Raw genomic sequence first — 16,961 nt, 5'->3', positions numbered from 1 at the left:
ATGACCTGGTATAAGTGACAACTCAGCGCAACAGCCTGACCACAACTTGGCGTAACAAGCTCATTGAGGCCCGACCAAACGACTCGACGGGTGTGACAACTTGTCGAGAAGCAAGGCCCGGCTTGCTTCAAGCCTGAGGGTGGAGCGCCCCGAGCTCCCCTGTGCAAAGGGACCCGAGCTCCCCTTGAGACCCGAGCTCCTCCTAAGGGACTCCGAGCTCTCCCTTCCTAAGAAGGAAGCACCCTGGCTTTTGGCTAAGTGTCCCGAGGGAGAAACACCTCGGGACAGCACCGTCGAGACTCCTGTTCGTACTTGCTTAAGGCTTGCCTCCAGTGCGAGCACCTCGGCATACCTCGGCACATCGGTGCAAGAAAAACCAGCCCCAAGCGGTTCGGTGCACAGTAGCTCGACAGCCTGCAAGGGAGATCCGCCTGACATCCGTACCTGCCGGATCCGGTGGCAGTGCCCGCATCCCTTGCCAGGCGGCGTTGTGCCCGCCGTCTCTGAAAAGCATGGCACGCTTGACGAGTCCATACCCTACAGCAACAGCTTGCACCTGCCACCTCAGCCCTGACAGTAACGGCTAGGGCAGTGGCGGTTACGCCTGATGTGACTGAGCTCCGGTATAAGAGGACCCTGACCCTCATGAAGCAAAGGTATTGAAGCTAGCACTTCTAGCACTCTTAACTCTCTGTGCTTTCCTTGAGTTTTCCTCAGAGTTCTAACTTAGCCATCGGAGTGTTCCTGCCGGGAGAGCTCCCCGGGAATCCTTCACGTTCCTCTTCATCTCAGGTAACGTCTATCATAGTTATGAGCCAAGTTTCAGCCAGCTAGGAGTGCCCAGATCGTGTTGCATCATTTGGCGTCATCTATGGGAAGCGCTTCGAAAGGCCTTCCTCTAAATTCTGTGCAACTCTCTTCAAAGAACTCATCAGCATTACCGACACCAATGGCTTCCTCCAGCAACGCCGGACGCCAGAACACCCCTGAGGAACAACCCCAATTATCCACCGTCTACATCGGGCAGATCACCGTCCCTCTCTCTGTGGATAGGGTTCCAAGTCTGAATGTGCCTCAGACGGTGGCACCCATGACTGTTCCACTTTCTTCTGTAGTCGGAATAACCTTCGCTGAACCCACCATCCTCCCTCCAGTGGCCAGTCAAGGTCAGCTTGAGGATCTGATGCAGTGCATTAGAGCCATGCAGGCTCAAATGCAATAGTTCCAGCAACTCCAGTTCCACCAGCAGCAAGTGTTGCACCAAGTTTCCCAATACCAGTATCAGCAACAGTTTCCTTCACACCCTCCTCGGCATCCAGCTACGCAGCCAACCAAGCCTCACCGCCGAAGCGAAATTCCTTCCCGCCGAGGAGAGAGCTTGGTATCGTCTCATGGAAGGAAGGAAAGACCCCCTACCCCCGCCTTGCGGCCTGTAGTTAGGTCGGGGGCTTCCCAACCGGTTAGGCCCATATCACCTCAGTGTTCGCAGTTTGAACCTCTGCTTGCCAAAAACCGGTTCGAAGTGCTGGCCGATGACCTGGGACAAGGCCCCTCTGTTCGCAGCTACCGACAATCATCTGAGCCTTTCCCTGGGCCCATCGAGATCTGTAATACCGAGGCTAGTAGCACCAACGCCGAGCCCACTAAGAAGCAGTGAAGGCGTCGCCGAGCTCGCCGAACTGCCACCCGTGACCTGCCCGATCTCAGAGGTAAGGTAGAGGTAAGTTCGGGCGAGGCAAAAGCTACACCGCTTCTTTCAGTTCCCTCCCCCCTGTCACCAGAGCTCCTTGTTGTCCCCATGCCAAGGAACTTCAAGCTCCCCCCGCTGGACAACTACGATGGGTCCTTCGATCCCAATGACCACGTGGACGCCTTTTAGTCCTAGATGCATCTGGCCAGAGCAAGCGAGTCTTGCATGTGCGTGGCCTTCTCCACCACTTTCAAAGGAGTAGCCCACACTTGGTACCGAAACCTCGCGTCAGGTTTAATAAGGAGCTGGGCGGAATTCGTGTAGGTCTTCACCTCCCACTTCGTCACTAGTAAAAGGTGCCCGAGGACCCAAGAAAGCCTCCTTAGCATAGTCCAGAGGGAAGGAGAGTTCATCCGGAACTACATCAAGCGGTTTAATGACGGTTGCTTGCAGATACTCGAACTAGACCCTGTAGTTCGGCTCACTGCAGCCAAGCGGGGCATCACCCACAAGGAGTTCAAGTGGCACATGGTTGTCAACCAACCCAAGATCGTGACCGAGTTCCTCGAGGTCGCAGGTCGGTTCATAGGGACAGAGGAGGAGATCAACCAGAAGGGCGAGCAGCCCCTTGAAAAAAGAAAAAGGGAACCGGAGCCCCTAGCTCCAAGTGACAGCAAGAAGAAGAAGAACCAAGATCGGGGGGCAAAGCCAACTCAGCCTTTCCGAGCTCCGTTAGTAGAAAGGGACTATACGCCCCTCAATGCAAAGCAGGCCGAGATCCTCATGGCGATCAATGACGCCCCATATGTGAAGTGGCCACCTCGACTTAAGGCCGATCCCAATGTTAGGAATAAAAATTTGTATTGTAGTTTTCATAGAAATCACGGTCATAGTACCAAAAATTGTAAGAACCTCCGTGACAAGATAGAAGAACTTATCTGTCGTGAATATCTGAGAAATTTTGTATAGAACAATAATAATAATAAAGCAAGTCGGCAGGGGGAGCAAAGTAAAGAGGCTCCCGAGTCCAGCAGACAAGCAGAATAGCGCAGAGGCAGCCTCCCGACGAGAGACCAGTCCGGGGGACCATCCACGTAATTGTCGGAGGATCAATAGTCACGGGCTGCACTTCGGCTGCAGCTCGGTCATCAGCCCGCGAGGCCGCTAGGAAAGAGCTTAACCCCCCAAAGCGGCAAAGGGTGGAGGAACCGATCTTCTTCACAGAAGATGATGCACGAGGGGTCCATTATCCCCATGATGACACGCTGGTCATAAAGATAAAGATCAACGACTTAGAGGTCAAGCGCATCCTAGTCGACTCGTGCAGCTCGATAGACATTCTCTTCAAGGCAGCCTTCGATTAGCTACAGCTCCAGGAAAGCAACCTAAAGCCCGCAAACACTCCACTCGTGGGATTCAGCGGTGAGGAGGTCAAGCCTTTAGGGAGAGTCACTGTACCTGTGGAGGTCGGCACCTGGCCTAGTGTGGTAAGGCTCAACCATGAGTTCCTGATGGTCGCGACCCCCTCCCCATACAATGCAATAGTAGGTCAGCCCATCACCTACGCCTTACGAGCAGTAGTCTCCACCTACCACCTGATAATGAAGTTCCCTACAGACTTCGGAGTTGGAGTGATGTGAGGTGATCAGCTTGAGTCCCGCAAGTGCTACGTAGCCGCCCTCAAAGTAAAAGCCAAGGTAGTAGACGACCTCGAGCTAGAACGACCTGCGGAGCAGTTTGCGGAGCGAGCCACACCTACCGAAGAGACCATTCCCGTCCCGGCTTCGGCAAAGGACCCAACTCGGGTACTTCAGATCGGTGCTTCTATTGAGGAACCCTTGCGGTCTCAACTCGTAAGTTTCTTACTAAAAAATTTAGATGTTTTTGCATGGTCAGCGGCAGAAATGCCTGGCATAGACCCCAGCATTATAACTCATAGGCTCAACACTGATCCTGTAGTTAGGCCCGTTAGACAAAAGAAACGCAACCTAGCCCCAGAGTGATGGAGGGCAGTCAACGAGGAGGTCGGGAAGCTCCTTGCAGCCGATTTTATCAGGGAAGTTCATTACCCGAGCTGGGTGGCCAACCCCGTTCTGGTGAAAAAGGCTAACGGTAAATGGTGCATGTGCGTCGACTACACCGGCCTGAACCGAGCTTGCCCAAAGGACTGATTCCCACTTCCCAGGATCAACCATCTAGTGGACGCGACCTCGGGGCACGAGTTGCTGAGCTTCCTGGATGCCTATTCCGGCTACAATCAGATCAGGATGGACCCAGCTGATGAAGAGAAAACTGCCTTCATAACCGAGTTTGGCCTGTACTATTACAAGGTCATGCCCTTCGGGTTGAAAAACGCTGGGGCCACTTTTCAAAGACTTGTAAATAAACTGTTTAAGCCACTAATTGGCAAAAAAGTAGAATGTTATGTAGACGACATGGTCGTCAAAACCCAATTTTCACATGATTTAATACAAGATTTACATTCAGTTTTTGAAATTTGCGTAGATTTAATATGAAACTAAATCCGAACAAGTGTGTCTTCGGTGTCACCTCGGGTAAATTCCTAGGGTACATCGTTAATTGGCGAGGCATTGAAGCCAACCCAGGAAAAATCAAGGCCATCATAGAAATGAGACCACCCCAGAAATTAAAGGAGGTTTAGAAGTTGAACGGCCAGTTAGCTGCCCTGAGCCGCTTCATGTCCAAGTCGGCAGATCGCTGCCTGCCCTTCTTTAAGGCAATAAAAAGAAAAGGCTTTGAATGGACTGAGGAGTGCCAGCTCGCGTTCGACGAGCTCAAAAGACACCTCGCCAGCATCCCAGTCTTAACCCGACCCAAAGAGGGTGATGTTTTAGAGCTATACCTCTCGGCAAGTGACGAGGTGGTCAGCTCGGTACTAATAAGATAAGTAGATCGGGTCCAACGACCCGTCTATTATGTTAGTAAAGTGTTGCAGGGAGCAGAGACAAGGTACCCAGAGATAGAAAAGTTAGCCTATGCATTGGTCATAGCAGCCCGAAAGCTTCGCCCGTACTTCCAAGCTCACACCATCGTTGTCCTTACCAACAAACCTCTAAGGCAAGTATTGCTCAAGCCCGAGGTCTCGAGAAGGCTGACAAAGTGGGCCATCGAGCTCAGCGAATACGAACTCTAGTATAAGCCGCGAACTGCTATCAAGGCCCAAGCCTTAGCAGATTTCGTCGCAGAATGCACCTTTAGCTCCGAAGTCCCCAAACCGGTGGAACACGAGGCCGCCAGTGCGGGTGAGCTCAGGAACTGAGCTTGAGCACCGTGAAGTAGCAACCAATGTGGCCTCTCTCCTAGTTAGGCCAAGCGTGAACTGAGACGAGGAACCCTGGATCATTCACGTAGATGGCTCGTCAAACCGGTAGGGCAGCGGAGCTGGGATCGTTCTGTATGGGCCAAGTGGTGTGAAACTGGAGTACTCACTATGCTTTGAGTTCACGGCATCCAACAACGAAGCAAAGTATGAGGCGCTACTAGCCGAGATGGATCTGGCAAAAGAAGTGAAAGCCAAACACATTGTCGTCTGCAACGATTCCCAGCTCGTGGTCAATCAGGTTATGGGTGAGTACAAAGCTCGCGAGCCAACCATGGTAGCATACTTAGCCAAAGTAAGAGGAGCTCTACTCAATTTTCGGTCACACTTCATCCAGCAAATCCTGAGGTCAGAGAACGCTGAGGCCAATGCCCTATCCCGATTAGCCAGCACTAGTGATAATACCATGAGGACTGTGTATATAGAGAACTTGCCTCGGCCTAGCATCCTCAGGGGGGCAAAGGAGGTCGCTCCCATCATTCAAGCAGAGCCGAGCTGGATTGATCCGTTCACGAGCTTCTTGCTACACGGGACCCTCCCCGCAGATCGTAATGCCGCCAGGAGGGTAGAGCGTCAGGTAGCCAAATACGTCATAATAGACGGACGGTTGTACCGAAGATCCTACACGCTCTCCTACCTGCGCTGCCTGCGACCCTCTGAAGCCGAGCTCGTCCTCCGCGATACTCATGAGGGCCTGTACGGTGGACACTTGGGGGGTAGAGCCCTCGCTCAAAAAGCACTACGATAGGGGTATTACTGGACAACGATGAAGGCAGATGCGACCGAGCTTGTCAAAAAATGCGACAAGTGTCAAAAGCACGCCAACATCCACCACCGGCCTGCCGCCAACCTAAAATACCTCACTAGCCCATGGCCATTTGCACAATGGGGGATTGACTTACTCGGGCCATTACCACCAGCGACAGGGCAAAGGAGGTTCCTAGTGGTGGAAGTTGACTATTTCATGAAGTGGGTCGAGGCTGAACCCCTCGCAACAATTAGAGCCTGGAATGTGCAAAACTTTTTTTGAAAGAACATAGTGTGTCATTTCGGATTACCTTGGGTACTGATCTTCGACAATGGTAAGCAGTTTGAAGACATCAAACTCCAAAACTGGTGCCAAGACATGGTAATTCAGCAGAACTTTACCTCAGTGGCGCACCCTCAGGAAAACGGTCAGACGGAAGTCACGAACCGAGCTATTCTCTGTGGACTAAAGGCGCGCTTGGACCGATCTAAGGGACTATGAGAAGACGAGCTGCCCAGTGTATTATGGGCCTATTGTACCACGGAAAAGACTACCACAGGAGAAACCCCCTTTAACCTCATCTACGGCACCAAAGCAGTCATTCCAGCCGAGATCGAAGTTCCTCGCTGAGACTAGAAGCATATCATGACAAGGCAAATGAAGACGAGCTACGTACCAACCTCGACTTACTTGACGAAGTACGAGACCTCGCATACATCAGGACCGTGACCTACCAGCAGAGGGTAGCTCGATACTATAACACCAAGGTCAAAAAGCGGACTCTCCGCGTTGGCAACCTGGTTCTCCATAAGGTTATGGTGCCTGAGCCTGGTGTTGGTAAGCTCAGTCCGAACTGGGAAGGACCCTACCAAGTAAAGCGAGTACTCGGAAAAGGAACATACGAGCTCGAAACCCTGGAAGGGAAAAAAGTACCTTGGGCATGGAATATTATCAACCTAAGGCAGTATTACCTATAAATAACTGAGTAGACCACGTGTCACTCTCAGGGCTCAAGGGCCAAAATGCCGAGCTAACAAAGACCTCGGCGCAATAAAACTCAGTCGCTTATATGCCATGGGCGAACTCCAAGAGCAGACCACGAGTCACTCTCAGGGCTTAAGGGCCAAAATGTCGAACTAATAGACTCTGGCATAATAACCTAGCCGCCCCCACGACGAATGAATTCTAAGGGTGGCTGAAGCCACTCCTCCCCGGCCAAGGGGCTAAGACACTGAGCTAAAAAAGGAGCTCGACGCCACAGTACATAATGTATTGAGAGCGCAAGCAGACAAATAGATTCTGCGACGCTTAGCTCACCTCGGCATACAACCAGAAGACAGTTCGAGCATATGCCTTACTATGCCTTGCTATGACAATCACTTCGCACACTCAACCATGATAGCTCGGATAAAACAACACTTGGAAAAGAAAGGTCAATTTCATTAACAAGTAAGTTTTGTACAATGACCTTGGCAAAAAAAAAAAAAACAATAAAGACTGAGCTCGCAGGCTCGAAATACAAAGACAATCACTTCGGGGGCTGTTCATCTTTGCACGAGACCTCCTCGGGAGCTTCGGGCTGATTAGGGGCGTCTGCTTCTTCATCACCGTCCTCCTCCTCTGAATCCGGGTCCTTTGTGGCTTGATGAGCTATCTCATCCATGATTCGTGAGGTGGTGATGGCGCTCGTGTCAAACTCGGGGTATGTGTGCCTTATCAGCCACTGCTGAGCTTGAACCCCTTGCAGTAGGCCTCCCCTAGAACGGCATCAAATTTTTTAGACTAGATGTACTCTGCGACAGCCTTGATCTTCGTCTCTTCTATGGCCTGAGTAAAAATCTTAGTCTTCTCCTCGATGTCAGCCTTGAGGAACTCCACCTCATGCAGGAGGGCCTTCTTGTTCTCCTTAAGGCCTTCCGCCTCTACCCTGAGGGCGTCCAGCTCGCTCCTCAACGCACCCTTCTCGCATTCCAGCTCTGCTATGAGGGCCTCCACCTCGCCCCTCAGCACGTCCTTCTTGCGTTCTAGCTCATCCTTCCCCACTGTCAACGCCGTAATAATGCCCCTCTGGGCCATGGCGCCGCTCTCCAGCCGGTGGATCTGCTTGCGAGCTGCCCTCAGATCGGTATGGGCAGCGCAAGACGACTCCTCGGCGGCCAGAGCCCACTTCAGGTTCCTCTTAGACTGAAGAGCTAGGGCGTGCATAGCGGAGTTCGCTTGACAAAGAAAATTTGTTAGTACTGAAGAAACATACATGTAAGAGAGCCATGAGAAATAAAAGGAGAACTTACCACCATAGTGTAAGTAGCAGCCCGGGCTCTGAGCTGAGCAGGGTTGAGCATATCGGTCCAGACCGAGATATCCTCGGAGTAAACAACCCCTTTGCTTTTCCAAAGGCTGCACTAGGGGACCAAGATACTTTGGCCCCCATCTGGGCTCCCCGAGCTGGAGACCGTCGTCTCGGTTGTACGAATGGGCTTGGCAGAGACCTCAACTGCTATGTCAGTAGTCCTGGTGGCAACCTTGAGCTCAGCTGCTGCCTCGTAGCGGGGTCGGCCGAGGTCTCGGGCTCCCAAGGTGGTATGGACTCCTCCAAGTCAATGATCGGAGGAGCGCCAGGGAGCTCGGGCTCGGAAGATGGAGCTGGTGGAAGCTTGGGCTCGGGAGTGGGGGCTGGCGACAACTCGACATGAGCTCTCTTAGAAGCCCGCTTCTTCCTCCCCTTCATGTGCTTGAAGAGCCTATCTCCCTTAAGCTTATCCGCCTCCATGGGACCTGCAATAGAGCTCGGCATTAGTACTGAGTAAAAGAAAGGAGCAGGCCAAACAACTAAGGTACTAACTACCTACCCGGGCTCAAGGCGGCCTGGATGAGCATGCTCTCGGTGATGTAATCCTTGTAACTACACCCGACCTCAGCCCACGACTAGAATGTCTCCCTTGTCTTCTTGTTAAGGATGATGCTGGGGTCTTGGATAGCCACCCTCCAGTGAGTAGGGAAGGGCCACCCTGTAGGGTTCTGGACTACGAAGTAGTCCTACTTCCAAGCCGGGATCTTGCTCGGAAGCTTATGCATTAATTTGAAGCCCGGGCGAGGGGACAAGTAATAGGCCCTCCTGTGCTCGGGGAGAACACATGAAGCGCTCTTCTTGATTGTGAGGATGGAACATAATATATCCAAGTCAAGGGGGAGGACATACTCGTAACAAAGGGAGATGGTTCCGACCACGTTACGGACTAAGTTCGGGTGAAGCTGGTCTATCGTAATGTTAAAGTGGTTCAGGACCTCCACTATGAGTGGGTGGAAGGGACGGCGGAGCCCGGCTATGAGCTGCCCCCGGAAGATTACGACCTTGTCAAGGCCGTGCTCCCATGGGAAGTTACCCACAGGTAAACTGTAGGTGTACTCCCCGGGCAGGTTGTACTGCCGAATAAGGTAGTAGAGCCTCTCTAGGGTCATGGTGGAGGGTCCGAACCTGTCCGGCATCCGACCTCGGTGAGAGGTGAATGCCAAGTTACCCGAGGCCACCCGCGCCTCGGGGAACTGGACTCCAGTAGGGTCACCCCGAGCCGAGGTACCCACCTCGGGCTCATCTAGCTGGCTATCAAAGGAAGACATAACTAACGGAACTGAAGAAGAGCTAGGGTGACTCACCAAAGAGAGATGGACTGGACTGGGAAGAACTGACCCGAGCTGGAGGCTTTAGACACAAGCTCAAAACTATGGCTGAGGATTTGTGGTGAAGGAAAATGGCCAGGACCCTCGCTATTTATAGCCACTATACGCGGGCATCAACGGTTGAGATCGAAACGATCTGACAGTCCTCATGAAAACCGGTTGCACGATCTTCGAGGCAAAATCGGTTTAGCGCATTTTTTTGACATCCGTAGAGTACATAAGTCGCGTAATGTTCGCGCGTAGACCGTACATGACCCGAACTGTGTCTGGTAGAGCCGAGCAGAAAACTGATCCAATCGATGAGCTGGTAGACAAGAAAGCTCAAGCCCCGAGCCAAATCCACCCAGCAGACCGCGGATTCCCCGCGTTGGGTCAGAACCCCTAGCACAAGGAATGGGGGGTGTAGGATGATTTGGCCCGACCTTGTAGCACGGGAACCCCTAGGGGAAGTTGGGTAATTCTCGTATATAAATTACGGGTGATGTTCCCGATAGGCGGCCAAGGCATGTGCGGTCGGCTTGAGGAGCGGTAGTGGGGAGTAGATCTGGACTCACCGTCTACGTCCAGATTCCAGAGACGTATGATAGGATGAAGAGTGAACACTACTTAACACCAACCGAGTTCGGCTTCAGTTCAGGGACGCTGCATCTAGGCAACGTTGCGCATTTGGAGGACGCGTCACGTGTTTCCAAATCGTATGAATGGTTAGCAAAACACAAATTTTGCTCCTATGCTCTACTGTGACTAATCTCACTCTATCTCCCCATCCGCCCGGCGGCGACTGCAATCGCCTGGATTGAAGCCGAGTTCAAACGCGAGTTTTGCTCCTCTCTCCTCTCCTTTCGTAGACGAACCTCACGCTCTCTCTCTCCATCCGCCCGGCGGCGAGAAGCGAAGCCAATTTTAGTGGCGACCGAAGTTCAAACGCGAGTTTTTCTTCCGCCACGGTTACCGTGAAATCGTCGAGTTCGGCATCCATTCCGATCTCAGTATTACAGCCACCAATCTTATAAATTTCGCAACCGATTTCTTCAAGAAGCGAAGCCAAAATAAGACAAGTACTTAAAATCTCGCCGAGCTGATGCTGGAAAAGGTGAGTAAAAAATCTTACCCGCCATGAATTGGAGCCACACACATCTCTCAAATCAGAGCAGGTAGAGATGGGATAAAAAAGGTGAGTAAAAAATCTGGACTCCTTTCTCGCTTTCCGAGCTGGTAGCCTAGCTAGCCTCACCGTTCATATATCAGCACAGTGTGGTGTGGAGGAAGAAAGACTACTCGTAGTCGTGGAAGCAGAAGGAAAGGAAAGGAATATGAAAGACAGCATAATACTCTTCCCGTCTCCGGGTATTGGTCATCTGGTTTCCATGGTGGAGGTGGGAAGACTTGTCCTCAATAGCTATCTTTCCATCTCCATCACCATCCTCATCGCCACCCTACCTTTCAACTTGGGTTCTGTCGCTCCTTACATCAACCGCGTCTCTACCGCCACCTCCCTTCTGTCCCTCTTTCTCCTCACTCTAATTCCTCTCCCCACCATGAAACCCTTATCTTCGAATTCCTCCGCGTCAACAACTCAAGCGTCCACCAAGCCATCCAAACCATCTCTCTATCCTCAACCATTCATGCCTTCATCATTGATTTCTTCTGCACTGCCTCTCTTGCTGCTGCCGCCTGCTTTGCTGTCTTCCTTTACCTCCCCACAATCCACAAAAACACCACCAAGAGCTTCAAAGACATTGATACCGATCTAGACTTCCCTGGCCTTCCCCCCATCCCAGCCCGCGACATGCCGAAGCGATGCTCGATCGAACTGATAAAACTTATGAATGTTTCTCATACGTTTGTACCCAATTTCCCAAGTCTTGTGGTATTATCGTGAATACATTCGAATCGCTCGAGCCAAGAGCTATCAAAGTCATCTCTGATGGAGTTTGCCTTCCAGACGCCCTCACCCCGCCAGTCTATTACATCGGACCTGTGATTGCAACTGATGATCGAACAGGTCGTGATTCTACTTCTACGCCCGACTGTTTAACGTGGCTGGATTCCTAGCCAAGTCGAAGCGTTGTGTTTCTGTGTTTCGGTAGCTTGGGATTGTTCTCTGAAACGCAGTTGAAGGAAATAGCAGTTGGGTTGGAGAAGAGTGAGCAGAGGTTCTTGTGGGTGGTGCGTACTCCACCCAACGAGGATACAATCAAGCACTCACCGCCTGAACCAAATTTGGATGAGTTACTGCCTGAAGGGTTCTTGGAGCGGACGAAGGACAGAGGCATGGTGGTAAAGTCATGGGCTCCCCAGACCGCAGTGCTGAGTCGAGAATCGGTGGTGGGTTCGTGACTCACTGTGGGTGGAACTCAATTTTGGAAGCCGTGACTGCAGGGGTGCCTATGGTGGCGTGGCCACTCTACGCTGAGCAACGGTTCAACAGAGTGCTGCTAGTGGAAGAAATGAAGCTGGCTCTGTCTATGAAGGAGGCAGAAGACGGGTTTGTGAGTGCAGCACAGGTGAGAAAATTCGATTACATGAGAAATTGCACTTGCACACTTGTTTGGAAAATTAGCTTTTCTCTTATAAAATCCAATTTTGAACTTGTACCACATTGGAAAATTACAAGTTTTGTTTTCACTATTTTAATAGGAATTGATTTATACTCCTTAGAAATAGTAGAGAAGAGTACGGAGGTTTGATACCATGCACATGTGTGTGCGTGTGTGCGATACAATGAGGCACACTTTGCTCCCACCCGCGTGGCTCGTGAATGGTATCTTTGGTTTTGGTGCGATGCTCACTGTTGATCACGATTGATGAGATCAATGGTTACGACTCGATTGGGTGTGGTAAAGAGGTACAATTCAAAGTTAAGAGTCATTAACTATTAACTACTTTTTAAACAGTCACAATGTTTGAATTGTCACAGAAGGTTTCTTCGGAGATTTTTCAACTTTATTGGTTGCAGATTCTCGCCCAAGGTTCTGTTGTATCCTGGGAACGGATTTGCTTGTAACCCAACACTAAACTCAATGAAACTGAATGAGGGAAAATAACGTTCTAAAGACAGTGTATTCAGATGTGTCTCAGAGCTTTTCCTCCAAAGTTATAGTGACCCCATTTCCCAGCAGTTGGTTCACCAATTTATTCCAGGCGGCTTAGTTGATATGTTTTCTGTTTGTAGCGGAGACCTGGGATAAAATCGTTCTGCCCCCACCATGATCGGGGGTTGAGGGTTTGTGTAGCATCATGAATAAAAAAGAAAAAAAATAATAGAATTGGTTCAATATGAAAATAAAAGGGAAAATTCCACTTTAGTATTTTAAATATGGGGGTAGTGTCAACCGTCAACTTAGTAAATGTAGTACTTAAATTTTTAAAAAGTGTCTATTAATCGACCATCAGTTATTTATTTAAAATGTTAAAACTACCCTTCAAAAAAACACGTTTAATTATCTTCTACTTTGAAACCAAATATATGTTCTTTTCTATAATTCAGTTTAGAAGATAATGAACAATATTTTCTTTTAAAAAGTATTTTAAAATTTTCAACAAATAATTAACGCCACGATCAAATTGACACTTTTTAAAAGTTTAAATATTATAATAACACATTTAAAAGATCGGGCACTAACTTGACACTACCCAAAGTTTAGGTAAAGTGGAATTTTCCCAAAATAAAAAGTCCTGTATTTTGATGGGTGAGTGGAAAAATGCCAGAGCTGTGATGTTGATATATTGGTTGTTAGCACCGCATTTTAAAGATTTTTATGTATTGCATTAACTGTACCACAATTTGAACCAGTTGCTCACATAGGTTGATTGTACAAAAAGATCTCATTGTACACCGGCATTCGTGGATGCAAAATCTATCGGCGGCGGGTCAGATGTGCTCCTCTAAGATGTTATCACCACACGACCCGTGATGTTCATTCCTGGAAGCCACGTATCAGCCGGAAAATCGAAACTTTGCCAAACGGCCATAGCCCCTTCTGCATTTTCCGTTTGCCAGGAAGTCCGTTAACTTCAGCCGGCCATCCTCAGTCAAGCTCATTGTCGCCAAAGTTAGGTTTTGACTGGTGCCTCCCTGTTTGCAACCCAAACGTAGGTTTGGAGGTGTCATCCCTTTCATTTGCAAAATCTACGATTTCCTGTAACAAATATCTGGTACGCAATTTGTTTTAGCGGCGTCGTCTAATCTTGAAAGGTTTTGATCCTTTCCCACAACCATGCACCGAATTAAGCAAAATTTCATAACCACAACAGCCACAACAGAGCTTGTATAATCCTCCATCTTTGCAGAGAACATTATGTTTCACCGACTCGGAGACAATCTCGTCCTTATCCTTGGTTTGAGGTAACGTTGAATTATCAGACAATCCGACTAAAGAACTTGATGATGCAACCTAGGTCGCCATTAAGACAGAGAGAAGAATGACAATAAACACATTGGTAGAAACGATTGTCAGCGGCATCTGAGCCATTTTCAGCCATTCTTCTTAGCTCGGCGCAGAGCATTTTTTGTTGCCAACCATAGATTCAGAGATGGAAGGGAGAGCACTCGGTGTGAATTTCTGAATCATTTGTGGGCATTTCTTTTCGTTTCGTCCTGTTTTGAATTTTCCTTCACTTAACTGTAGAAAGAACAAAATTTCTGATTTTCAGGGCATTCCTTTTGTGTCCGGTTTAATCGGGTTCCACTTCCTAATGATAAAAAACCCGTTAAAGTTGAGGAAATTTAAAAGGCTGACGTGGTCGTTTTTGATTGAGGGTTTTATGCATCCGGTGGTTCACAAGATGCGAACCTTCCGAATAGAGACGTAAAATCAAATCCCGCTACCATCAGGTTGGGGGTTAAGGGAGGGGAATGGGCTACCCCATGTTGTAATAGATTCTAAGACCCATGAAGAGAAAATTAAAAACAAAAAAAGAAGAAAAGTTGGCATATGATATCATAGGGGAGGTAAAAAGAAACTCTCCTTATTAATGGATACCGACCTGACCAGTCCTAGATAATCCTAATGAATGGTTACAGGGGCAAGATCCAAAAAATTGTTATAAGGGGGGTTAAAACATAAATGAAGTATGAATGGCCTATAGGAAGGGCAACTATTGAGATGGAGAGTGAGAAAAGGAGAAAATTTACATGGAAAACTATTTTTCAGTGGGGAGTTTCTGAACCATAGGGGAGACCATGTCTCTCCTGGGTCCCCCCTGGCTCAGCCCCTGAATGTTTAGGATCATTATGCATAATCATGGCTGTTGCTATGTTGATTCCAACTTGACTAGGTTGGCACTTGCCAAGCCTTTATTGGCTACTTCCGATTGTGGTCTTCCCCAATTGGGAGGGAGAGAGGGAGGTTATTATTTTATGCGCACAATTTATGAATAGTAGGGATGGCAATTTCTATCCAACCCAATGGGTATTCATCCCTACAAAGTGGGTTTTTTGCTTGAAAGATAGGTTTTAGGATTCTACAAATCTGTAATAATATTTTGAATTTTATGTAAATGATAATTGATAGTTTATGTGTTTTTTTTTAATGTTTTAATCAAATAATTAGAAATTTTGTTGTTTGTTTGTGTTATTTTACTTATGGATAAATTATAAAGACCCCCGTACTATTGGGTCTGTGACAAAGACCCCCTGCATTTTGTTTTGCAACAAAGACCCCCTTGTACTATGACCGTGAGACAAAGACCCCATTCCGTTAGCTTTCCGTTGAAATCCGCCGTTGCAATATTTTTTAATCCTCATACTACCCTTGTAATAAGAAAAACACTGTTTATCTTCCATGACCTCACAATACACGAACAATAGCAGTGATAAGGGGAGAGAAAGGGAGATTGGGGATTACCACCGCTGTTCTCTATCTCTAGATGGGGTTCCACCAGGATTACCCCCTATTCTTTCGTTTATTAACTTGCACTTTGTAGGGCAGCGATCCGATGATTAGGGATGAGAAAAAGTCTATTAGCAGAGAACTGGTTCGCTTCTTGGAGTTCGTTGATGGAATTTCCCTGAAAAGGCAGCAACTTTTTTCCAAAATGATGAGGCATGCGACATCTGCAGATGATGGCAAGGAATCCAAAACTTTTATCAGTGCCCAAACTTATCCATTTTGGTACCAGCCGTCGAGATTTTGCTAGTGATCGGAGATCATTCATAGAGAAATTGAGCAACCAGATTAAAGAGGTCCAACACCCTTTTGAGAACAACGAGGAAGTAGAGGTTGAACTTGAGAGTGAAAATGCAATGAAAACACAGAAATTGGTAAAGGAAGATTTCAAATTAATTACCAAATTCAATTCAAGAGAATTCTCCCTTTCACCTCCAAATTAGAAGGAGGCCTTCTCAAAAATTACTTTCCAGAGAACTCTCCAAATCTACCACATGACCATTGAACACTTCAAAAAAACTGAAATCACATCACTTCTATTGGGTTCATCGATTTTAGTCCAGAACCATTTTTTAAGTATCCAACTTTCCTTAATCTCCATTCTAAGATTAAGAGAAGACATGAACCAGATTTTTTCAATCATAGGACATTGGAAGAAAAGATGCTCCATGGATTCATCTTGTTGATGGAAAATACTACAAATCACATCCAAGTAGGAGGTTAAATTTCCAAAATCTTTCCCAAGGGCATGATCCGAAGGCATTGTTTGATTGGAAGGTACTTGGATGGTCATGATGTAAAAATTTATGTGCAGAATTTGAGGAGAAAACACCATTATTTGAAGGCAACCGGACCAAGGTATCTTCTACCATATCATCATAAGAAGAAAAGAGGGGTGTGAAGAATTACCTCTGCTAAATGTTGTGGGAAGAGTGTCCCTATCATAGTCTGATTCCATTCTTTGGTAAGGGGGTTAATGAGAGTCGCCACCTTGCTATTAACATTATTTCCCATGTCCCGAATATCTTCTAGATTTCAACCTTCAATCCAGGGGCCATCACTTATATTGGCCTACCATCCATTTCCAATGGTCCATTTCAAACCTTTCTTTATAAAATTTCTCCCCTGTAGCATCGAAGCCCAGACCCCCCAAGGTTTATACCCTTTTTTGATACTCCAATATTTTTCCATAAATACTTGAACCCAAAGGCTGTCCCTGTCCTTTAGAAATGCCAAATCAGTTTTATGATCATTATCTTACTAATATCCATCATGTTCTTAAAGTCCACACCCCCGAAGGTTTAATTTCTTTCTCCTTCTCAAGGCTGCCCAACCAAAAATCTCTACAAAGAAAATTAATTCTCAACCCATGATTTTTGGATATGAGGGCAGTAGAGAGAAAGAAGTTAGGAATTGCTTGTAGAAGTTAAGATATCCAGCTTTGCAATTTATTTGAAATTCTGTTTACAATGAGGTTCCAGTTCTCTTTAAATCCCCATTGATAATCAAAAAAAGACCCCAAATATTTTTCCGTCTTGCTCATGATCTCCACTCCCAAGATTAAGGAAGAACTTTCCTACATCTCTTAGCACATTGGGACTAAAGAATATGGAT

General features: G+C 47.9%; 1 pseudogene across 1 annotated transcript; it reads left to right on the top strand.

Moving 5' to 3' along the window:
• Nucleotides 1-8,582: 8,582 nt before the first annotated feature.
• LOC104600245 (UDP-glycosyltransferase 88A1-like) lies at nt 8,583-14,124 on the top strand (annotated as a pseudogene). Its single transcript, XR_016080736.1, has 2 exons — nt 8,583-11,963; nt 13,253-14,124. The product of XR_016080736.1 is annotated as a UDP-glycosyltransferase 88A1-like (transcript).
• Nucleotides 14,125-16,961: the final 2,837 nt, after the last annotated feature.

This window comes from Nelumbo nucifera, chromosome 1, assembly GCF_055504915.1.
Source record: "Nelumbo nucifera cultivar China Antique chromosome 1, China Antique-T2T, whole genome shotgun sequence".
Lineage (NCBI taxonomy): Eukaryota > Viridiplantae > Streptophyta > Magnoliopsida > Proteales > Nelumbonaceae > Nelumbo > Nelumbo nucifera.
This window is presented reverse-complemented; position numbering and strand designations above follow the sequence as displayed.